This window comes from Anabrus simplex, chromosome 7, assembly GCF_040414725.1.
Source record: "Anabrus simplex isolate iqAnaSimp1 chromosome 7, ASM4041472v1, whole genome shotgun sequence".
NCBI classification, from domain to species: domain Eukaryota; kingdom Metazoa; phylum Arthropoda; class Insecta; order Orthoptera; family Tettigoniidae; genus Anabrus; species Anabrus simplex.
In genome coordinates, this window is record NC_090271.1 from 314,814,396 (window position 1) to 314,840,234 (window position 25,839).

General features: G+C 41.0%; 1 protein-coding gene across 12 annotated transcripts in view; it reads left to right on the plus strand.

The window, feature by feature from the left end:
- Positions 1–5,118: 5,118 nt before the first annotated feature.
- mbl (muscleblind) overlaps positions 5,119–25,839 on the plus strand; it is an 822,695-nt gene continuing 801,974 nt past the window's right edge. For all 12 annotated transcript variants that reach the window (XR_010860782.2, XR_010860784.2, XR_010860783.2 and 9 more), the window contains exon 1: positions 5,119–5,271. The gene's annotated coding sequence lies outside the window, so the exon portion shown is untranslated. The remainder of the gene's footprint in view (positions 5,272–25,839) is intronic.

Genomic DNA, 25,839 nt, shown 5'->3' on the forward strand with positions numbered 1-25,839 from the left:
CAACGAAAGACGATTTTCATACCACATTTATTTGCAGATTCTACATGCTTTACTCTATTTTTCAACATAGCAGCCAAGTTTGATTAAACACTTATCATACTTTACAACTAAGTTTTGAATACCCTCTTCATAGACACTTGCCGCCTGCTCCGATAACCAAGAGTTCTTGATCTTGATCTTGATCTTGCGCTGGAACAGAGTCTGTTTGGCCTACACCTTTACAGGCGAACCTTTTGTTTTTGTACAGATTTGAGTGTTCGATGACGTTTTTGACTCGTTATGCCGAAGAAGGTGACGACATGTTGAGTCAGATCGAAACGGGAGACGAAACATGGGTTTCCCATATCACGCCCAAATCGTAGTAACAGAGCATGGAATGAAAAGACACACACATTCGCCTTTGAAAGATGACACTTGTTGAACAATTGTGTTGTTTATGGAGGGATGTAGCTTAATAACTATTGCGTGTTCCTGTGGTGGTTGGTAGTGTGGTGTGTTGTTTGAATATAAAGAGGATAGTGTTTAGACAAACACAAAAAACCAGTTCCCGGGCCAGAAGAATTAATTAGACGCGATTAAAATCCCCGACCGGACCGGGAATCGAACCCGGGGCCTTCTGATCCTAAGGCCTCAACGCTGATCATTCAGCCAGCGAGTCGGACATTTTCGTCGAAACGATGTAGTCTATTATATTTTGCTAGTGATTGAACGTCGTACTAGAATATTGAAGGTTTTCGGCATCGCAAGGATGGGAAAAGGCTAGGATTGGAAAGGAACCGGCAATGGCCCTAATTATCCAAGGTGCAGCCCCAGCATTTGCCTCGTGTGAAAATGGAAAACCACGGAATACCATCTTGAGGGCAGCACAATATTTTATCATCATCATCATCATCTGTTTACCCTCCAGGTTCGGCTTTTCCCTCGGACTCAGCGAGGGATCCCACCTCTACCGCCTCAAGGGCAGTGTCCTGGAGCTTCAGACTCTTGGTCGGGGGATACAACTGGGGAGTATGACCAGTACCTCGCCCAGGCGGCCTCACCTGCTTTGGTGAACAGGGGCCTTGTAGGGGGATGGGAAGATTGGAAGGGATAGGCAAGGATGAGGGAAGGAAGCGGCCGTGGCCTTAAGTTAGGTACCATCCCAGCATTCGCCTGGAGGTGAAGTGGGAAACCACGGAAAACCACTTCGAGGATGGCTGAGGTGGGAATCGAACCCACCTCTACTCAGTTGACCTCCCGAGGCTGAGTGGACCCCGTTCCAGCCCTCGTACCACTTTTCAAATTTCGTGGCAGAGCCGGGAATCGAACCCGGACCTCCGGGGGTGGCAGCTAATCACGGTAACCACTACACCACAGAGGCGGCTTACAATATTTTATACGGTACCATAATATTTAATGTTTTCCAAAATAACGTAAATCATAGCACATACAATATGAAATTTGCCGCAAACATGAATATTCTTTATGAAATGTAACAAAAGCTTTTCAGTCTGTCAAACACACAGCAAATACAATGTAAATTATAACACTGTAAACATACCTGTAAAAAAACACACTATGTCAAATTGCAGGTAATAATACAGTATATAAATCAGGGACAAAGTGTAGAGATTATAAACCCGTCCTAAGTTAGATAAACCGTAGTAGTTGGAGCATGAAATGTGTCTCAAACACGAATATTCTTTGCGTTATACTAAACGAAAAATGCATATATTTGGGCACCTCCTTGAATGTGGACTGAAAATGAATCTCATCAAACGTGAAAGGGACTTGATAGACTTTATATTTAAGAAGAGGGCAGTGCTATAGGGATGAACTCTTCCTTGTCATCGAACACATTGCCTAAGCAAGACTTATCGTGCAACTGTAAGCTTTCTTTTCGAGAAATGATGGGTTCGAATTCCACTGTCGGTGGTTCTTTACACACCACCCATTTACTGGGGATGTGCCTTAATCAAAATCATGGCTGTGACCTCCCCTTTCCCATTCCACCCTCACCGAAAACTTAATGTCGTTACTGTGACGTCAAACGCTAAGGTTTGTTTGTTTGTCCTGCCCTTTGGATAAATGTTACTAGTGATATTCGGTTCAGAGGGCCCTGGATTAGATTCGATTCCCGGCTGGGCTAGGGACTTCAGCTGCATCTGACTCAGGAACCGAGTGTTTGTCTATTCACTCACTCAACACAACACGCCATCTACCACCACAAAATCAAGTAATAGCTGAATACAGTCCTCTGCTTAGGGTTAGTGTCACTGAGGGTACCCGGCCATAAAACTGGTCCATATCGAAACATGGGTGGGGGAAAAGTGGCAGAGGAGGAATTTCAAGTAAGGATCTTTGAATGCCATTATTTTGAACATTTCGGAGATATTTTATTATTGACCACAGACTTTCAAAAGAATTTTGTAATTAACACACTGTACTGTTTCCTTCTGGTGACTTTTTTGGGGGGGGGGGGGGAGTTACATCTATATAGCCTATATGAAATAAGATTTTGTCCATTGCTCAGAATGGCATTTCTGTATCAGCCGTGCCCACAGTAACAAAGAAATGCACTTTTTAATTTTCTGTCATATCTCTCTGTATGTATGTACGAGGGTCTCGCGAACAGGAGACAACACGGAAAATCTAAGATATGCATTTGGAAATATAGGACATGTACTTATGCATAGTGCCTGAAGACAAATTCTGACTTCAGGAGATTCTCGTAGGAAAGTGACAGAACACAGGCCATTGGTAAACATTGTTTTATTATGGCATAGACAGCAAACACACAAGACTACGTACAAAGGACTGCTTTCCACTGGTTACAGCCCTTCGAAATAATCACCCAAGGTTTCCACTGTGCGTTGCCAGCGGTGGAGCAGGCGCTGAATATCATTCGCTGCATGTGTATCGCTGACGTGTGACACCTCTCTCCGAAATGCTGGTACGATGTGTCCTCTTTGTTAGCAAACCGTTGTCCACCTAATGCTTCCCGCAGCTCTGCATGGCATTGGCGTGCATTTCTGCCGCGGAGAACTGCTATTTTAATATACGATCGTTGTTCCTGTTTGTTGACTTCCATTTTGTGACGCTCTCACTCACACACTGAACTTGGGGGCATGCTTAGACCCACACTGTTGTTTACATACACCATGTAGTGGCATTATACACAAGTACATACCGTACGTTTCCAAATGCATATCTTAGATTTTCCGTGTTGTCTCCTGTTCGCGAGAAGAAAAAAAATAGTTGCCATGACATGACTCGATCTACCTATATATGTATGTACGCGCGTCACGAAAAAAAGGCTGAAGTGAAATGAATGAAAATCAGTATGTAATATCGGGGAATAAGGCATTATAATATAGGCTATAAATAATGTTATTCACGTTGAGTGAAATGGTAGTTTAGGGGAAGACCTAAAATTAAATTCTCAAAAATCTATGCTATTAAGGGTCCTATCGATAAATAATACATAACTAAAGTTATACAGAATTAAATTTCCGATCATTTATATCTTACACATTTTTTTTCTAGTTGCTTTACGTCGCGCCGACACCGGTCTTATGGCGACGAAGGGACAGGGAAGAGCTGGGAGTGGGAAGGAAGCGGCCGTGGCCTTAATTAAGGTACAGCCCCAGCATTTGCCTGGTGTGAAAATGGGAAACCACGGAAAACCACGGAAAACCATTTTCAGGGCTGCCGACAGTGGGGTTCGAACCTACTATCTCCCGAATACTGGATACTGTTACACATTTTTACCATGATAACAGAGATATTCATGAATTTCAGTTTTGTTGCTAAGTCCAAATTAATGCCGAGCCACGAGAAAATGGGTGAACAGAATTTAATTAAAATCTGTATGTGAAGTCGGGGAATAAAACACTACCGTCTAGACTATAAATAACTTTATTCACGCTAGATGATATGGTAGTTAAAATCTTATTCACGACGTGTACACGACTTCCTAGAATTCTGCACAGAATGTACACCTAGAATTCCGTAGCGAAGCACGTGTACCCCAGCTAGTTAATAATAGAATTATGGTTAACGTTAGATATGGTGCCACTACTCAGATGTAAGTTCGCAGTCAGGAGTAGACGTACCGGTAAAGAAATATAGACAAAAAGTACGTTCAGGATAGCATTTTTTGCCTTTATTCTAATCGACCTGCTGAGTTGTAGCTCCGTTTTCTATAGTGTACGTCTTGAACTGAATATTCTTGTGGAGATCGTGGACGTGGTATAGTAGAACTGAAATATCTCGGAAACGCTCTCTGTGTTCAAGTATGGGTAGATGAGTGGGAGAAAATAATGATCCAGTTGACCTCGTAATAGAAGATGGAACGTGTGGACAACATATGGTTCGAAATTTTGTGCTTAATGAAATATGCTGTTATGTTGAAAAACGTTCGTTGTGTTTTGATTTAGTTTAATGTTTGTTACGCTTGAGGAATGAAGGATGGGAGCGTTGAAAGATGCTCCATCTAAAAGGACAGCAGTTTTAATTCCTATTGATAACAGATTGCTTTCCTTGCCACTTGTCTGAAAAGAATGAGGAAGAGATATATGATGTCCCTTATCATCTTGAATATTGATATCGTGTTAGAAGAAAAATAAACTAATAAATGAGAAACATTGATGTTCTGCAGCTTTGTATTCACTGACTGTGATAAACTCAAGAATGCAGGCTACAAAAAAAAAAAAAAAAAAAAAAAAGACAGAGGAACATCTCCAGTTTTTGTTAACAGTCAGTTGAATTTTAAGATCGAGGACGGATTTTCTCTAGTGAACTGTATGGGTTACGTGGGAACAGATCCGTAGCGTAGGTCGTCTCGAATTAATCTCTTCAGTACCGTTCGTAATGAATCTCGCTGTTCGTTCATTTTGTTGTTGGATAGTGAGGCAGTGGCGCATGGAACGACTTCTTTCGCTTCTTTTTTTTATCATTCGTTCTCCTTCCCCTCCCCCGCTCCCCTCTCTCTTAACATCCTTCGTTTAGTTCCCCGTTTCCCTTCTTCCTCCGCATTCAACGCTATACGCCGAAATAATCCGAAGCGGCTACCGATCTCGCCCGAAGCAACGGCTTGGGGATTTGACTCGACAGAGCGAAGTTCCATGAGCAGTAGGTTTGTGCTTGCTATAGGTGGCTGGCTGGTTGGAACTCTCGTCCTTATTGTGCATGTTGAATTCTGTGTTTTATCTTCACTGCTTGTGCTACAGAACGTATGGAGAAGCTGAAAAACGTTGTTCTATCACTCTGATTATAGCAATTTGCTAGCAGGTTAGTGTTGTGTGCTACAAAGAAAACGTAGTTTAAAAGTAAAAATTTGCATGATCAGTGCGTATGTGGGTGAGCAGAGAAAGCAACGTCATTTAAACGTAATTGTTTGAAAATAGTTTTGGAGCAGTAGCCTAAATTGCAAGAAGCTGGTGTTTTGTGTGTGTGTGGTTACATAATTGTGACGGAAGGTGTGATAATTTGAGTTGTATACCGAGTGCTGTGTAGTTTCTGTGTATTGATTCTAGCGTAGAGGTTAGGTGTTTGTTGTCATGTGGTCTCGAATATCAATATCTATAGTGATAAGAGTGTTTGGAACTTGGCCAGTATTGGTCGTTTACACCGGAGAGCAGGTGTGGGCACGTGCATATGTCAGCATGTAATCTGAATTACTGGATTGTTTTTGCGCGACTTCCATGCGAGTTACTTCTTTAAGGCGATACTACGCGATGATCTTTAAATTCCAGTGAGACGCATTTAATTCTCATCTATGATGCTCATAGTATTTATGGATATGATTGAACTCTTGAAAAGGTTGTTGAAAATATGTTTTGGGAAAGAATTGGATTTTTCTTTTGAGGTAGTGAATGGATAATGAACTGATTAAGGGTTACTGTGTGTATGATGATTTCATTAGGTTTATAGAAAGACACAGATTAAGGTTTTAAATATGTTTTAAACTCTCATTTGTCTAATTGTGATATTGGTTTAAATGTGACTTCACTTGGATCATAACTTCCTGCAATGTATTAATTGTTACTTTTTCCGCTCGACTAAACACCGTGATATCTCTTTGTTTCAAGCCCAGGGCAGTTTGCGCGCTTTAGAAACGCAGTGTTAGATTTGAACATCGTTTTAATTTCGCCTGTAGTTTAGTTTCGTTACTGCGCCGTGCTCTAGTGGTGGTTTATTTTCTTCTTTGTGCAGGATATGCCGCGCAAGTCTTACGATTATGTTCCATGAACTCCGGGAGGAGGTATAAACTGCGTTATCTTCATTGGCTCTACTGATAAGGTATAAGAGATAAACATTTATTTCACTGCGGTGTATAACTCACGTACCTTCTTTATTGTTCTCAGAAGCTCAAAAATAGAAGACTGTAAAGTATATTTTATTAAGCGCAAATTATTCCACCCATCTAGAAAAGAGGTTTTTACTGTAAGACGCTGGTACGCCTTGGTATGCAGTACCTCTTTTTTTCTCTGCAATGCTGCGCAAATCTCACGCCACCGTAGTGTGGAATGTAAATGTTCGGAGATCGAATATTTTGCCGCATTAAGTACGCTACGTCAATTACCGGTATCTTCTTTCGTATTTTTTTTTAATTCATCCGGCTGACTAATTGGTAACATTCCTCATTTCATGAATTCCCTTTTGTCATCGTCTTGTATCGTCGGTGTGCACTCGTTCAGTTATATGCTGTTGGTTAGACGTTGTCAGTTGTAGGCTTAAAAATAGTTTTCATTATGTATTATTCGAAGACTTCATAAAAATTAAGACGTTAATTATTATGACTCTAAATCAAAGTAAGCTGTTGAATAAAATATTGTATCTTCTCCTTTTCCTACCGCTTTTCCCACACGTGTGGGGTCGCGGTTGCGAACTGCGTCGCACATGTGGATTTGGCAGTGTTTTACGGCCGGATGCTCTTCCTGACGCAAACCCTATATGGAGGGATGGTATCACTATTGCGTGTTTCTGTAATGATTGGTAATGTGGTGTGTTGTCTGGATATGAAGAGGAAAGTTTTGAGACAACCAGAAACACCGAATCCCCGGGCCAGAAGAATTAATCAGAAGCGATTAAAATCCCCGATACTGAGTGGCTCAGGCGGTTAAGGCGCTGGCCTTCTAACCCCAACTTGGCAGGTTCGATCCTGGCTCCGTCCGGTGGTATTTGAAGGTGCTCAAATACGACAGCCTCGTGTCGGTAGATTTACTGGCACGTAAAAGAACTCCTGCGGGACTAAATTCCGGCACCTCGGCGTCTCCGCAGACCGTAAAAATAGTTAGTGGGACGTAAAGCAAATAACATTATTATAAAAATCCCCGTCCTGCCCGGGAATCGAACCCGGAACCCTCTGAAACGAAGGCCAGTACGCTTACCATTCAAGCAACGATTCGGACTGGATAAAATATTGTATAAATAGAGCAAAAGTCTGTCTTGACTTTCTTGCACTTACGCATTCTTGTATGTCAACTAACTGCCTCGGGATTCGATCCCAGTATCTTGAGAATAACAGGTGAGTCCCTATCCAACTTCACAACGTAGCCAGACTTAGAAATAAATGCTTAAGGAACGGCGTCACCTAACATTCTTAAATACATTTTAGCATTTCAAAACAAATTTGTAAGACATATTTACCGCGCGAATGATAGACAAAATTAAATTCAAGAAATGTATTTTTGTTACAGTTTGAATTTTAGTTTCAATCCTTTTAATCTACGTGAATTATCTTGTTAGTTCTAAAGGAGTTAAATTATCCTACCTGTACGTAGTCCATAGAGAGATTAGAAGCAAAACTGGTAGCTTTTCCTCGCTGACAAATAAAGATTACTGCCGGGAATCTGATTTTTTTTTTCTTGAAAATGTTCGATAACCTTGCTCTGAACATCTCGCCTTGACTGGTAATCGGTTGGCTCATTCTTCGCAACAGCAACACGTTATGCTTTGAATCATCACAGGTTTTATTCCTGTTTTCGCTGTTGCTCCAGCAGAAACGTTAAGGATGTCATTTTTCTGAACGTGGGTGTGGTGATGCTATACCATCTCGATTTAGATCTACACAATACTTTTTTTTTTCTGGAAAAGGAGATGCTAGAACTCTCAGAAGTGAAACAAGAGAGTCTCAGGATTTTAAAAAATAACACGCGTAATTTCATGCAGTAGGCCTACTTTCCAGAATTCAGACATAACACTGACCTCCTCGACTCGTTTCCGAGTATTGCCTTTAATGACTACTGCAGAATGGTGACCTCTATGCATCCATGTTTTAACGTACTTAGTTGAACCACACAGGAAGAGGACGTCCAGCAGCTTTATGAACAAAAGTGAAGTTTATGTTTTCACTGACATGGAAGACCTTTCTGTATGTACGGTGAGGTTCACCTGGGGAAAAATGCCCTTTAGAACTCGCTGGATGAAGTAGACTTTACTGTATTCAGAATCCGCCAAATATTTCATATGTCCGGGCATTTCTTCTCTGAAGGCTGGAATGACACAAGGCACGCGTCGCGATGCAGACGCCAGGTGGAAGAATATTCTGCTTCGAAAATCGAACCAACAAAGTCGTTATCTGATATGTTGCACATTAAACACTTCCTGCCACTTTCGCCTATGTCAAAACAAATTGAATGAAAAAAACTTTAGTGCGAGAACCTCATACATATTTTTCTTTTCATTTACCAGAAAAGTATTTTTCTGAATCTGTAGTTTTTTCTTCTCCAGTTTCCTTTGTGAAGTTCCGAAACGTTGTTCCGGTGCGTTCCGCCAGAAAAAAAAAAGTCCTGGATCCTGGATCTACACCTGATCATATAGAGCGTGGTGGTTGGTCGGATGGATAAACCTTCGTCGTTCCAATTTCCGATCAGCAGTTGGAAGCTTGAGCTTGAACCGCATCACTGTAGGCTACTTGTGGTTTATTGAACAATCTTTCAGTGATAAAAATTAAATGAATTATAATCCAGTATAGTAAACATTTGTGGCAGTTCATCACTATATTTACTTTTAAAACGTGTCGCTATTTTCAGGCTACAAATTGCCGTTTAGTCCCCTGATCCTATTTATTAAACAGGTCAGGGATACTATGAACTAGTGATGCATCTCCCAAAATGATAGGTAGTGTGTATAAAGATGCCCGCTCTTTGTTGTAATTATAACTTTAAATGTTATCTCAGGAAGTTCAGCTCGGCGCAAATTCCAGCTTCATTGGAAGTTTTCGTGTCTTAGGGGCAGCAGTTACTGTATATTGTAACAGATATAATACTGAAGCACACTATTCACGCATGTTATTTATATTGCGATTTCAAATTCATCGACCTACGATCGTGGGCTACGGACAGTCAGCATTCCAGGGCTTTGGATAGAAAGGTAAATTGTTAGTATTATCTGCCGATAGTAAATGAAACCTTGGACCTTGTAAACTTCGCTTCAAATATGCTTTTATTACCGATTGAATTCGTGGGAGTTGTTAACGTGACATTTATTACTGTGCCATAGTATCCTGTTTTATCGCGATATTACTACGATTTTTTAGGTTTATTGCATTTTAGTTCATGGGACAAGAATTCCAATAACATAATTACAGCGTACTCAAATAACTCGCTGCTATTTATGGATGTTATACTGTATTATGAATGAGGCACGAATGATAAGTCTATTTATTGAATCGCACTTTTCCAGTGTATCAGTTTATTTTCATTTTCCTTCCGTTTGATTTTTATTAGAAGTAGTTACTATCGTTCAATTTCTACAGGGAATCTAAACCTCTTCAGTGAGTATTTTCAGTTAATAATAATTTCGTGTGGCTATTTCTAGCCGGATGCAGCCCTTGTAAGGCAGACCCTCCGATGAGGGTGTGCGGCATCTGCCATGTGTAGGTAACTGCGTATTATTGTGGTAGAGGATAATGTTATGTGTGGTGTGTGAATTTCAGGGATGTTGGGGACAGCACAAACATCCAGCCCACGAGCCATTGGAATTAACCAATGAAGGTTAAAATCCCCGATCCAGCTGGGAATCGAACCCGGGACCCTATGAACTGAAGGCCAGTACACTGACCATTCAGCCAATGAGTCGGATATTTTCAGTTGATTCGGTTGTATTTTATCCCAATCCAATTGGTATGGTGATTCTTAAACATTGTGTGTAGTATTAAATTTATATTGAATGAATTCTTAAACGTGTTGAAATATAGATCTAGCCAAACAGATACAGGGCCTAGGCCATATTAAAGCTTAAAAGCCTTCAAATCACCATTATTACATCTGAAAAGGATACAAATATAAAAGTTTGCCGAAATAATCAATGTACACAAACGCGATCTTAATTATAGATGACCGAGCTCGATAGCTGCAGTCGCTTAAGTGCGGCCAGTATCCAGTATTCGGGAGATAGTAGGTTCGAACCCCACTGTCGGCAGCCCTGAAGATGGTTTTCCGTGGTTTCCCATTTTCACACCAGGCAAATGCTGGGGCTGTACCTTAATTAAGGCCACAGCCGCTTCCTTCCCACTCCCAGCCCTTCCCTGTCCCATCGTCGCCATAAGACCTATCTGTGTCGGTGCGACGTAAAACAACTAGGAAAAAAAAATATAGATGCGTGTTACGTGTTGTTAATAGGAAAATGTGTGTGACTGCATAAACTTTAAAAACTTTAGTTTTAGGATTTCGGCAATTTGTCCAGTGTTTTCTCATGAAGTTATAAATAAATTGCAGTTCTTGGAAGTTCAAATTATTAGAATAAACTCCCTTCGTGAAATGTTAAATTATGCTGTATAACTTATTCGAAATGCTCCTTGGCTGAATACTCGGCGTCAAGGCCTTCGATTCAGAGGGTACCGGGTTCGAATCCCGATCTGATCAGGGATTTTAATCACCAAGGTAATTCTTCTGACTTGGGGACTGGGTGTTTGTATTAAAAAAGAACAACCATTTGAACGTATTCGGAATACAGGCCAGCAACTCGCATACTACCAAATTAAGTCAGGTTAAAGTAAATAAAAAGTAAGAAAAAATCTAATTTTGAAAATGTCATGAAAAGTTAAGCATCAAGGACAACTTCTATGACTCCAGCTACACATGCATAAATACCTTGTTTAGTCGTAGGATTCTGACATCTTAACTAAATCATAACCCAAACACTTTGTGTTGGAAAACTATTATACTGGGCTAAACAAATTATAGGCTACTACTTGCGAGGTCTGCTATAGATTTATTTACAGAAATAAAGATGTTTTTTGTGCTCATTAAGTAGGCCTACGTCTTATATTGTGTAAATTTCAGTAAAATAATTTGTGACATTAGTAACTGAACTGAACTTGTCCGTAAATTAAACTGTATCATAAACTTTTCCTAGAAGGTGTAGAAATCCTCTTGAAACTCGATACGACAGCTGGCTGAGTCATCTTGGAGCTTCCTAGAAATGTACTGCCTAGCTAGTACTACTATTGTAGGTATCAAATTTTAATGTAGTCACTAAACACCTGACCTTCAGGTTGTACAGATCTGTTCCAAAACAGAAGTTACAAAGTTAGTTTCTCAGGTAAATCAGCTGGTTGTTTTCAAGCCCATCAACTATCATGCAAATGACAGAATTAAATTATTAAAACAAACAATATATGTTTAGGTAGCTGGTTATAAAGTTTCAAATGTTAAAGAATGTTTAGTTACTTATGCAATAATTTCACAAAATGAAATGCTGTAAAAACTGTAATTTGAGTAGAAATTCTGAAGCTAAGTACTACGTTAATTAATATTATACTGTTGTTAGTCGACCGATAATCTGAGTGTCTTAGCTAGTTACGTACCGATATTGGCCTAAAATTTCCAACCTTGCTTAGTTTATTGGTATATACGAGTTTTTAGTTATGTCAGTCACACGTCTGTCAAAAATAGAATGAAATGTTTCAAACAAAATACAACCACTCGATGTCTCTCAAAGCAAAACAGTTATTTAACACAGTTTGCTAATCAGTTTCCTAATTCATTTATTGATTGTATCTATACAAAGAAAGATCTGGATTGGATCGGCATGCAGATAACTGACAATTAGTATGGACTTGTCCGAATATGAATGAATTTTTTTGATTTAAAAATACTTCAGAAAATCCAGTAGAAATGTTTTGAATCCCTTCACCCCATTGGTAGGCAAGATGCGGTGGCAGTTTCAATTTTGTTAAGGCTAGCTGGGCTGAATGATAGAGATTATAGAGGACTCCGAGTCCAAGTTACCCGCCTCAAGCCGCTGTTACTGGAAGGTGTTCAAATTCGTCAACTTCGTTCGGTAAAAGAGTTCCTGCGGGACATTTTCAGCATCTTGGCATCTCCGAAATTAGTAAAAGTAGTTAGTGTGACAGTGAAATGGCCTATCAATATCTTATTATTATTATTATTATTATTATTATTATTATTATTATTATTATTATTATTATTATTATTATTATGTAGGGTATAAATATTTAGTGAAGAAAACAGACGAATTCTGTGGATATTTCGTTAGCTATTACCTTCGTTCAAATGATATTTTCGGATCCTCAGCATTATTTTTCCTGTCCGACCTCCCGTGGTCCATTATACTCACGGCTTTACGAGGCTTACGGAGACTTCTCGTTCTCCCATCTGACATATCCGATAGCCATTGCTTTCCCGATACCCTTTCTCACAAAGATCAAAACTCTTTGCCTTCCTTCGTCTAAAGCTGAAATTACTAAAATAGCAATCTCCACTTACAAAGTAAGTTGTTAATTTCGGATCGGTGCGAATTTTTTCTCCGACTTCTGGAAGAAGAAAAACAGAACTCTGAGTTGTCGAATCGGAAATTACCGGGCGAGTCGGCCGTGCGCGTAGAGGCGCGCGGCTGCGAGCTTACATCCGGGAGATAGTAGGTTCGAATCGCACTATCGGCAGCCCTGAAGATGGTTTTACGTGGTTTCCCATTTTCACACCAGGCAAATGCTGGGGCTGTAACTTAATTAAGGCCACGGCCGCTTCCTTCCAACTCCTAGCCCTTTCCAATCCCATGGTCGCCATAAGACCAATCTGTGTCGGTGCGACGTAAAGCCCCTAGTGAATCGGAAATCTGCTGTCAGCAACCTATTACTATGACCACTACATGAGAGAGGCCGTCATTACTTTCTAGTTCTATGTAATCATACCACTATACCGATATATATCATCATATCAGTGGATCTTCAGAGTGTAGAATGTTACTTACGATGGAGCAGTCATTTAAGGTATCGATCGTGGCCTTTGGTTTAAACTTCATCAAAGATTTTGCAATACAGCTTAGTGCCTAGTAAGAATGCATTTTTAAGGAGTGCGCTGTTGTTTCGTGCATTTCTACAGTAATTAAATAATTTCGTTTATTTGGTGATTAAGTTGCTTTGATTTGCATGACAAATCTTCTGATTAAGTAGGCAAAATATGAAATAATTTAGTTGTGTTGCTCATCATTTTAAAAATAAGTAAGATACTTTCATTATTTGACAGTGTTCTTAAAACTTCTTACGTACACTTCTTGAAGTCAAGGCTACAGTTATTTTTCTCTTGCCTTTCGCACACTGTAAAGGCTTGTATTCTGACCGTACACAATGCGGTGCACTGTGTGCAAAGTACTGCCCAGCTTTGCTTTTAGGAATGGTGACTGTACTGGTGGTACATAAAACGTGTATCACATTATCTTGAACAGCCTTTAACTCCTTAGTTTTTCTGTTAACTTTGTGCTCTGATATACGTTATTCCCAATGAAGAACAAGTACTCAGTGTAAAAAAAAATTGTCTGAAGCTCAACAATCGATATATTGGTTAGTAAAATTAATGTTCCATTTTCTCTATTATGGGTTACTGTAGTCACGTCCTAGTTCGTGAACCATGGGCAACGGCTGAGTGGCCTAGTAAGTGGTCCTGAGAGTCGGGATACCAGTTGCTATGGAATGGGAGTGGGCATCTCGGACATATTCTGAGTCGTGGCCCTCCTTGTGCTCAGGCGGCCAGGACTACACAATTCACCGGTGGTCCACAACCCGTTAGAGGAGAGATCCTCACTTGGACTATGTGCAAGCAGGGCAGCATCCTGCTTCATGAATTTACCGAGTTCAGAACACTTTAAGCAAGCCTCGGACCTATGGGAGTAATGGAGTCCCACTCCCATTGACAGGCGAGGGACTCCTTGGAAACAACTTGGCGAACGAAATGGAATTCGATGGGGAGCTATCAATATTAATGGGGCTTATGGAAGAAAGAAGGTAGAACTTGCTGAGTCAGCAAAGAGGATGCATCTGGATGTGCTAGGAGTAAGTGATATTCGGGTAAAGGGAGATAAGGAGGAAGAGATAGGAGATTATAAAGTGTACTTGACGGGTGTTAGAAAGGGAAGGACAGAGTCTGGGGTAGGGCTCTTTATCAGGAACACCATTGCACGCAACATAGTTTCTGTTAGGCACGTAAGTGAGCGAATGATGTGGGTAGATTGGTCAGTGGGAGGAATTAGGACAAGAATTGTGTCCGTGTATTCACCATGTGAGGGTGCAGATGAGGATGAAGTTGACAAGTTTTATGAAGCATTGAGTGACATCGTGGTCAGGGTCAACAGCAAGGATAGAATAGTGCTAATGGGCGATTTCAATGCGAGAGTTGGGAATAGAACTGAAGGATACGAAAGGGTGATTGGTAAATGTGGGGAAGATATGGAAGCTAATGGGAATGGGAAGCGTTTGCTGGACTTCTGTGCTAGTATGGGTTTAGCTGTTACAAATACATTCTTCAAGCATAAGGCTATTCACCGCTACACATGGGAGGCTAGGGGTACCAGATCCATAATAGACTATATCTTAACAGACTTTGAATTCAGGAAATCTTTTAGGAATGTACGAGTTTTTCGGGGATTTTTCGATGATACAGACCATTATCTGATCTGTAGTGAACTAAGTATCTCTAGGCCTAGGGTAGAGAAAGTGAAATATGTCTGCAAACGAATAAGGGTAGAAAATCTCCAGGATGAGGAAATTAGACAGAAGTACATGGATATGATTAGTGAGAAGTTTCTAACAGTAGACAGTAAGCAGGTTCAGGATATAGAAAGTGAATGGGTGGCATACAGGGATGCTGTAGTAGAAACAGCAAGGGAATGCCTAGGAACAACTGTGTGTAAAGATGGGAAAAGGCGAACATCTTGGTGGAATGATGAAGTGAGAGCAGCCTGTAAACGTAAAAACAAGGCTTATCAGAAATGGCTCCAAACAAGGGCCGAGGCAGACAGGGATTTGTACGTAGATGAAAGAAACAGAGCGAAACAAATAGTTGTTGAATCCAAAAAGAAGTCATGGGAAGATTTTGGTAATAACCTGGAAAGGCTAGGTCAAGCAGCAGGGAAACCTTTCTGGACAGTAATAAAGAATCTTAGGAAGGGAGGGAAAAAGGAAATGAACAGTGTTTTGAGTAATTCAGGTGAACTCATAACAGATCCCAGGGAATCACTGGAGAGGTGGAGGGAATATTTTGAACATCTTCTCAATGTAAAAGGAAATCATCATGGTGGTGTTGCAAACAGTCAAACTCATGGGGAGGAGGAAAATGATGTTGGTGAAATTATGCTTGAGGAAGTGGAAAGGATAGTAAATAAACTCCATTGTCATAAGGCATCAGGAAAAGAGGAAATTAGACCTGAAATGGTGAAGTATAGTGGGAAGGCAGGGATGAAATGGCTTCATAGAGTAGTAAAATTAGCGTGGAGTGTTGGTAAGGTACCTTCAGATTGGACAAAAGCAGTAACTGCACCTATCTATAAGCAAGGGAACAGGAAGGATTGCAACAACTATCGAGGTATTTCATTGATTAGTATACCAGGCAAAGTATTCACAGGCATCTTGGAAGGGAGGGTGCGATCAGTCGTTGAGAGGAAGTTGGATGAAAACCAGTGTGGTTTCAGACCACAGAGAGGCTGTCAGGATCAGATTTTCAGTATGCGCCAGGTAATTGAAAAATGCTACGAGAGGAATAGGCAGTTGTGTTTATGTTTCGTAGATCTAGAGAAAGCATATGACAGGGTACCGAGGGAAAAGATGTTCGCTATACTGGGGGACTATGGAATTAAAGGTAGGTTATTAAAATCAATCAAAGGCATTTATGTTGACAATTGGGCTTCAGTGAGAATTGATGGTAGAATGAGTTCTTGGTTCAGGGTACTTACAGGAGTTAGACAAGGCTGTAATCTTTCACCTTTGCTGTTTGTAGTTTACATGGATCATATGCTGAAAGGTATAAAATGGCAGGGAGGGATTCAGTTAGGTGGAAATGTAGTAAGCAGCCTGGCCTATGCTGACGACTTGGTCTTAATGGCAGACTGTGCCGAAAGCCTGCAGTCTAACATCTTGGAACTTGAAAATAGGTGCAATGAGTATGGTATGAAAATTAGCCTCTCGAAGACTAAATTGATGTCAGTAGGTAAGAAATCCAACAGAATTGAATGTCAGATTGGTGATACAAAGCTAGAACAGGTCGATAATTTCAAGTATTTAGGTTGTGTGTTTTCCCAGGATGGTAATATAGTAAGTGAGATTGAATCAAGGTGTAGTAAAGCTAATGCAGTGAGCTCGCAGTTGCGATCAGCAGTATTCTGTAAGAAGGAAGTCAGCTCCCAGACAAAACTATCTTTACATCGGTCTGTTTTCAGACCAACTTTGCTTTATGGGAGCGAAAACTGGGTGGACTGAGGATATCTTATTCATAAGTTAGAAGTAACAGACATGAAAGTAGCAAGAATGATTGCTGGCACAAACAGGTGGGAACAATGGCAGGAGGGAACTCGGAATGAAGAGATAAAGGCTAATTTAGGAATGAACTCGATGGATGAAGCTGTACGCATAAACCGTCTTCGGTGGTGGGGTCATGTGAGGCGAATGGAGGAGGATAGGTTACCTAGGAGAGTAATGGACTCTGTTATGGAGGGTAAGAGAAGTAGAGGGAGACGAAGACGACGATGGTTAGACTCTGTTTCTAACGATTTAAAGATAAGAGGTATAGAACTAAATGAGGCCACAACAGTAGTTGGAAATCGAGGATTGTGGCGACGTTTAGTAAATTCTCAGAGGCTTGCAGACTGAACGCTGAAAGGCATAACAGTCTATAATGATAATGTATGTATGTATGTATGTATGTTTCTCTATGGCCTGAAATTTCCTACACAAGTTTTACTTATGAATCCCTTTTTCTTACTTAATTTCCTGATTAATTTTGAGATTCCACTGATAAGCGATTGAAATAGAAATATCTGTCGTTTTGGCGAAATGGCGCTGTGGTCGGCCCGTTAAATGTACTATTACGACGTAGCACGGGATTGCGATGTCGTCAGACCTCGTACTGGCCACATAAGTAACAGAGGACTACAGGATGCTGCCAGGCGTATGGATCATTCATTTCATTTCTGAAGTCATGCAGACACTGGACTTTCCACGGGCCACCATTTCAAGAGTGTTTCATGAGTACATGGAATGGGGGAATACCCCCCTAGTGTCAACTGCCGATGAGTACAACGTGTTGATGACGACGGATGGTAAGAGGTGATAGGCAGGCACACTGTAGAGTGCAGCGGATCACTAGCGAATTCAGTGCTGGACAACAACGAAATTTGAGCAGCTATGCCGTCCAGAACTACCTCATCGCAATAGGGAACAAATCACCATTCCACAGGGGTACCTCTGCTCATCGCACGTCAGAAGATACAATGACTGACATAGGAAAAAGAACACCGATTTCGGACTTTCGAAATATGGGAAAAGGTCGCCCTGTCAGATGATAGAGGTACCAGTTGGTACACGCATTCACAGAAATGTTGTGCCGATATAACCAAAGAATGCCATCCTCCCCACTCCTCGCTTAACGCGTTGCTGCAGGTAGACAGCCCGCCACAAGACTTCGTTGTGATTGAAATGGGCACAGTGGCGGATATGTAGCTATACACTCACTGTGCCTTTTACTACCCGTTCACTCCTCCTTCCTCTCCTTTTCGGTACTGGAGTGGCCTTCAATACTGCCCCTTCACTCCCACTCCTACTTTTCAGTACTGGAGTGGGGCAGTGTTGATTGTTTATGTCGGTACAACCATTTCTGTGCATGCGTGTACACGACTTCACCCAGCACATGATGCAGTGGGGTCCCCTAGGTTACAGCTCAGCCTGTGGTGATAGTTTCCTTGAATGAGGACGTGGCATATCTGCCAACGTCCGTCACCGGCGAACGTTGCAGGAAACTGCTGTTTTATCATATTAACTCTCTGTTCCTCTCCAACATTCCGCAGGATACCTTTTCCTTTAGCAAGACAATGCGCCGGCCCATCGTTCCCGAACTATGGACGATTATCCGGCTCCATGGTAAATGGTTAGCGTGTTGGCCTTTGGTCAAAGGCAGGGTCGGGAATTTTAACCATAATTAGTTAATTTTGCTGGGACGGGGACTGTGTGTATGTGTCGTCTTCATCATTTCATCCTCATCACGACACGCAGGTCGCCTACGGGAGTCAAACCGAAAGACCTGCATCTGGCGAGCCGAACTTGTCCTCGGACACTCCCGGCACTAAATGCCATACGCCATTTCAATTTTTTAATGGTCGATTGGTTCACTGAACACCACACAGACATGAGGTTGCATGCCTAGTCCCGAATGTCACCCGACTTCCACACTATTAAGCGAATCTGAGATTCTAGCGAGACGGATCTGCGCTTCCTGGATCCTGCTACGACCAATCTCCGTGCATTGTGGGAGATTGTGCGATGGTCATAGATCAGTATGACTTCCTCAGACTTTCCATATCTTGTGCAGTCCATGTTACGCTGCGTCGCTGCCATCATCAGGGCAAAAGGGGGCGCTATACTCTACTAGACAGGTATCTCATCAGTGTATACTCAAATTCTTAACAAAGTATGGTATTTCAAGTCACCGAGCTCGATAGTTGCGGCCAGTATCCAGTATTCGGGAGATAATGGGTTCAAACCCTACTGTCAGCAGCCCTGAAGATGGTTTTCCACGGCCGCTTCCTTACCACTCCTAGCTCTTTCCTGTCCCATCGTCGCCATAAGACCTATCTATGTCCGTGCGGCGTAAAGCAACTTGTAAAAAAAAAATAGTTGAAGTCTACTAAACACAGCAAACACATCCTTCTTGCTGTAAATAAACTGTCCATTACATACGCAATATCATACTTCACGTACGCTAGTAAAATCAGTTCTGATGAGGGTAAAATTACTTCACGTACGCTAGTAAAATCGATTCTGATGATGGTAAAATTACGGGAAAATACTGATACATCTCGTTATATCAGCGTGATCTGTATGTATTATAGTAGCGTAAATTACATCTGTGCATAACGACGTATAGACTAGCTTAAACACACTTACAAGTAATGGGTGCCTTTCAGTCTAGACTCTTTCAAAGCTTCCTGCTCAAGCATTCTGTTCAATGAATATATGGAAAGACCAAACTCGAAAAGGCGCTCAGATTCATTCAACAATGAGTCCCCCGAACTGCCCATAATTTCTGGATCACAATGAGCGCGAACGAATCTGGACTGATCAAGCAGTTCGAAAATTCGGAAGTTCAAATCACTCACTCATTGGTACACTGTTGTCACATGCACTGGTTCTCCGAACATTTTTCTTGTACAGCCTCTACATGTAGCATTCGTGACGCATACAAGAGAAGCAACAACTTACAGTTTGATCACCCACTGGGCAACTGAGTGGTCTGGAACACCGAGCCTGTTATCGAGTTTCAAGTTCAGGTTAACTCAAACTGCTCACTGTTCAAATACCGCCCACTTCGACTGAACAGCAATGCGTCTAGTTCGAGCCTGTCAAGTCTCGTTCATTTATGAAACACAGTTCCATTTTAGCTGTAGGCTCGTTCTCGGACCAAACGAGCGGAGTAGAACTCATCCTCGCTCATTGTACAGCTGTAGCGTCAAGAGGCTACCGTACATATTTATTAATACTAACCTGCTCAGAGTCTGATTCCCAGTCCCATCATCAAGTGCGTCATTATTATACAGGCTGATAAAAATAGTTTTCAACTCATTCGCTGGCCTCGGTGGCATATTCGGTTAAAGTTTGTCCATCTTTGAGCAAGGTAACGATCTCGGCTTAGGTTGGTGACATTTCTTTTTTTTGGTTTCCACCACGTTAAAAGAATTCTCAGGAACAAAAGTCACCAAGTTTGACATTGCTTAAAATCTATGCCAATTTAAAGGTCTCTAAACAAATAATATCTTTGTTATTTCAGTGTCGTTTATAGCCAATCATTTACTGGATCAATACATTGAATAATAGTTGTAAGGTATGTAGTTGGTGGCCCATTGTTTGCCTGTTCAACCCCGTCAACAGGTTAGAGAGACAATATTCAACTCTACGAATATCCTTTGTTACCTCGTAACAGAGTGAGTTCTGTATATGTAATGGAAATACATACGCCGTAGTACATTGTTTCATACACTTGTTTCCCTCCTCCTTTTTAACAAAGCGCCCGCCTCGTGGCCGTGATCGTTAAGGCGTTAAATCTATATGTTCTCACACCGTGAATAGCCGGTTCGAGTCGCATTGGTGTGAAAAAGAAATCAGCCGGGCTAATCGGCGTCAAATAAGTCATATATAGTTATTTCTCGTGAAACCTTGGAGATTAGAATCTTACCCGACATTAGTCAGAGCGCACACTTCTTGGACACGCGACATGGGACAGGAGACACGACTGAAATAACTTGTCCTGTCCCGTGTCCCATAGGCCATGTACATGCACATCTTTGGGCCATTAGTTAAGATGTCCTCTAGTGATTTGGAAGGCTTGTTGTTACAGTACTTCGAGAATTACGAAGAAGTCGGGTGACTAGACGAAAAAAGAGATTTTGGGTCAACTCCTACTCGCATAACGTGGACTGCCAAGCAAATGGTGCTTTCGTGTTGGCTAAGAAACTTAAGATCCTTCATAATTTCATACATTTTATTACAGAATGAACTGGGAGACATTTCAAAAGTTACTGCATATGATAAAGCCACTAATTGAGAGAAAAAAAAATCAGGGATCCTATTCTACCAGCTGAAAGATTATTGATAACACTCATGCTGAATGCTTCGCCTATTTCTCGCCAGATATTTTGACATATGGACCTATTTGAATAATCCTTTAATCTGTAGTTATACAGCACTTCATGCTTCTCCACTTCCGCTATAAAATTTGTAGTAGTCCAAAAGGGATATCCCTCAGCCCCCGAACACGTATGACATGTCCTAAACGGGCGAATGTGAGATCTTCCAAATAATTTGTCGAATGTTCTGTTGTATTATTCTTCTCTTTGTGATGATTGTTGGTATACATTTTTCATTTCAAGTCACATTAAGTTATAATCCCAAGAACTTAAATCCGGGGATCTAGCAGGCCTTAAACAAACGATCCTCGAAAACGTTTCTTGTTACAATGGGTCGATTAGCAGTGTATGGCATTGGTCTAATGTAAATAACATTTTAAGCATCGCTACTAAACTTTTGACGAAGTCAATAAACATGGTCTTTTATCAGTCTCATATTTATAATTATATTGTCCCGCTCAGCCGCCTACCTCAGTCTGCAGGTAACCCCGCTACCGTGGCTGCACATGGTGAGGTCACTATACGAGTAACATCGCGCCTACCTTCCACAACTTTATAATAAACACACTGTATGTCGTCATAGCCGGCTTGATTCTTTGCCTGTTTGAAACTTTGTTTAGCGTTACACGATAAAGAAGTTCGAAATATATTTAGATTAGTGCTAATCGAGTGAACGTTAAGCAGACTCGTTATACGACCAGCCCAAGTACAGATTAAACGTTTGTGGCTGGCTGCCTGCCTGCTGTTCGGAACAAGCAATTAGGGTTGACCAGTAGCCCTTTGTAGAAAGTGTATTTACTTTTACAAAGTGTTCATTGTTGTTGCTATGGAATAGCCTTCAATGAATATGTGTCGTCTAATCGCAAAATATGTTTCAACTGTATCATTTTTATACTGCACAGGAAGACCGTTGTTATTGTTTTAGTTCCTGTTGTAATTGTTCCTTAAAACAGCTTCTCCTGAAATACTGTCGCAATGAATGCCATTCAATAATGCCCTGCAGGTTAACTGAAATAGAAAATACAATGTTTTCGTGTTCGCAAATGATGTAGAACCTTTAAGAACGTGAGGTATTACTCACACGGTAGATAAAAGGTTGCGAGTTTTTTAAAAGTTGACAAGAGTTAGCAAGCGACATCATTCTTTTCATTGCGCTTGCAGACTTGCCTTACATTCACCGCTTCTGCCCTCATCATAAAGAAAACTTTACGAAATGGCTAAAAAATTAAAATTAATCTTAATCGCCAAAGTCTTGCAGCCTGTACGCTGAAAGGAATAACAGTTTATAATGAAGATGTACAATATGTATGTAAAATTATCAACGAAAAAAGTTATCGATGGATAAAAATGTCGCAGTAGGCCTATTTGTTTTTTGGGACTTGAAAGAATGAATAAAAGTGAATAATGAAAAACGTGTGTAGGATTGTTTCGAGGAACATGATGCAAAAGGACTAGATAAAAGGACTGAAGGAAACCCAATATATGAAGAGTGGTCAGTCGTGAAGAATGAGATCAGTAGGGCTGCTGAAGACTAATTAAGAAGAAAGGTAAAATCAAGTAAGGATCAGTAGATAACTCAGAAGATAATAGACCTAGTTGATGAACGTCGAAAATACAAGAATGAAAAAAGTGAGGAGGGCAAGAAAGAATACTGGCGATTAAATCAAGTAGATAGGAAGTACAGGACAGCTGAGGAAGAATGGCTGAAAGAGAAGTGCAAGGATGTCGAATTTGTATGGTTCTAGGAAAGGTAGATGCTGCATACAGGAAAATTAAGGAAACCTTTGGAGAAAGGAAAACTGGGTGTATGAATATTAAGATCTCAGATGGAAAACCACTTTTAGTGGAGGAAGCAAGATAGAGAGTTGGCAGGAACACATTATCCAATTGTATCAAGGGAAAGAAGTAGTTGAATAGGTTCTGGAACAAGAAGAGGCTGTTGATGCTGATGAAATAGGAGCCCCAATTTTGAGGTCACAATTCAATAGAGCTCTGAGAGACCGTGATAGGAACAAGGCACTCTCAGAATTACTGACTGTTTTAGGAGAAGCCAGTATGGCGAGTTTATTCCATTTAGTGTGTAAGATATATGATACAGGAGATGCGCCATTTGATTGTGGACAGAATGTTGTTACACCTATCCCCAACAAAGTAGGTGCTGACAAGTGTGAAAACTACCGTACCATTTGTTTGGTATCACATGCTTGCAAAATTTTAATTCGTTTTGTATAGCCTATAGAAAATGGAAATGGAAGTTGAACCTGAGCTTGGAGAAGATCAGTTTGGCTCAGAAAGAAGAAATGTTGGAACACATGAAGCAATCCTGACTTTACGTCTGATCTTTGAAAGTCGACTTTTAAAGAAAGCAATGGACCGGCATGTTTGTCCGATGTATACCTTACCGCACGTACAGGGAATTTCGTATACCCCGGATGTAAAAGGGGGGGGGACAATTTGTCCTTGGTTTTACTAAGACTGTGAGCAATTTTAGTGGCGGTGCCAAACACGGTTTGATATATATATATATTTTTTTTTTTACGGAGGACCTTGGCAGTTCGATCTGTGGTGTTGTGAATGTAAGGCCAGTAGGCAGTTCCCTTCACTTCTTCCTTCTGTTAGCTTTGCTTGGTCGTTTCTCTGGGATGTAGGGCTCTATGAATCTGCAAATCGCTGTAACCATTACCCTTGAACGCGACTTTGAGCGTGTCCATCTCCACCTGGATATGTGATGGCTCACAAATTCGTCTCGCCCTCTTGGCGAGTTTCGTGAAAATGCCTTGTTTTTGTGCTGGATGGTGGAGAGAATCTGCATGTGATATGTGTGGGTAGGCTTACGATGGACGGTATGTCCTAAGGAGCCGTCCGGTTTCTTTCTTACTGGAACATCCAAGAAAGGAAGACATGCGTCCGACTCCATCTCCATAGTGAATTTTATTGACGGATGTTGCTGATTTAGGTTGTTTAGAAATAGATGAAGTTTCTGAGGACCTTCTGTCCAGACCACAAATGCATCATCAACATACCTCCACCATATCATAGGATTGACGGGCGCCGAAGCAATAGCCTCTTTCTCAAAATGCTCCATAAAGAAATTAGCCACTACGGGCGAAAGTGGACTTCCCATAGCCACTCCGTCCGTCTTTTCGTAAAAATTCCGAGTTCTCTGCGAAACGTTAAGAATTTCACCTTATTTTCTTGACACGGCATAAGCCCAAAAGCCTATACAGTATCATTCATGATGATTTTCTTGTGAACTTTGGATGCAGGAGCTATGCAAGCGAAGGTACTGCACAGGATCGATCCAGTTGGAGAAGGCTCATCCCAGGGGCAAACCAGTCATTAGACAGAATTACTCAAAGAAGAAGCCCTAGAATGTGATTGTGATGGATGTCCCGAGACTTGAAATTAGGTCCTATTTTCGTGTTTTCTTGAGGTGATAGTAACTTACGTGGAGAGGAAAACAATCAGGGTGTTCGACAAATAATGTTGCCATGGTTAACAATTGAACAACTCGCCCTTAACTTCCTTGTCCACTGATGGAACGTGATTTACTTCAGGAAATCGTACTCTGTCAGTTTCTAATAAGAGGTATACTGTGTATAGTGAGAGAAGATTCACAAATATCCATGGAGTTCAACACGTTTTAACTGCGGAAATATTTCTCTCATGTGTCTAATAACTGGCGTTTATGTCGCTTCTCCCATTAAATATAATTACGGATGAAAGCCAACATGAAAATAATGATCACTGTAATTAGGGTCACAATTATGAATCTCAAAGCAAAACTATTGTGGTTACAAGCATCACTCCAAAGTGCTGTGCTTGTACATTAATTGACTTCACTCATTCTGTCTTTTTATTCTCTGTACTCTTTGGTGGCATCAAATAACAGCAGAGGTGCAATAATATTTACAGCAGGGAACAGGCAAGAGTAAGCAGCATCCAGTTTTAATTACTTGCGGTTTTAGTTTAATGAGGTTATGAAGTAGCATGTCCACTAACCATACCGTGAAACCTGAAAATCCTTATAAGGAGGACTCGTCTTTTTTTCTTGCGCGCCTACTTCGAATTTATTTCTTTTCTGCGCGCGCGGGTGTGTGTGTGTGTGTGTGTGTGTGTGTGTGAAGTCGTATTCTCATTTTACGAAGCTTGTGAGTATTTTCATGTGTTTCGAAACATTTAGGACTGTTATTAAAAACTGTTATTTTACGCTGTTCATAACCGAGTTCATCAGTCGTAGTTTGCGTCTTTCATGCCGTCTCCTCATTTCTGTTTCTATCTTTGTCGAAACGAAGAAAAAGAAAACCTTCGTACGGATTATGAAGGTCCGTGGAGGAATGGAAGATAAAGCAGTTTGTTCTATGTGCGGTCGCCTTTGCCCCGGTATGGTACAGGCTCAATCGTTTCAAAATCTCTCAACTTTCTGATGGCGAATCAATCCCACGTCCTTTCCTGTGAGCAGATCAGGCCTTTACCTCCTGGCTAGGCGGCCCTCTCATTTTCACGAGCAATAACAAATATTTATTTCTTAAATGGAATAAAAATCCATGTACAATCCCGTGACACATGTTGGAAAAGATTCGACACAAAATACATTAGCGTTCTTTGTAACAACGAGAACACTGAGCCAACATTTAGGTGCATTATAGAATATACGTCAAAAAAAGGGAACATGACTGGGGTGCTACATGGATATCAATAATTGGTATGGAAGTTGGGGATGTTATA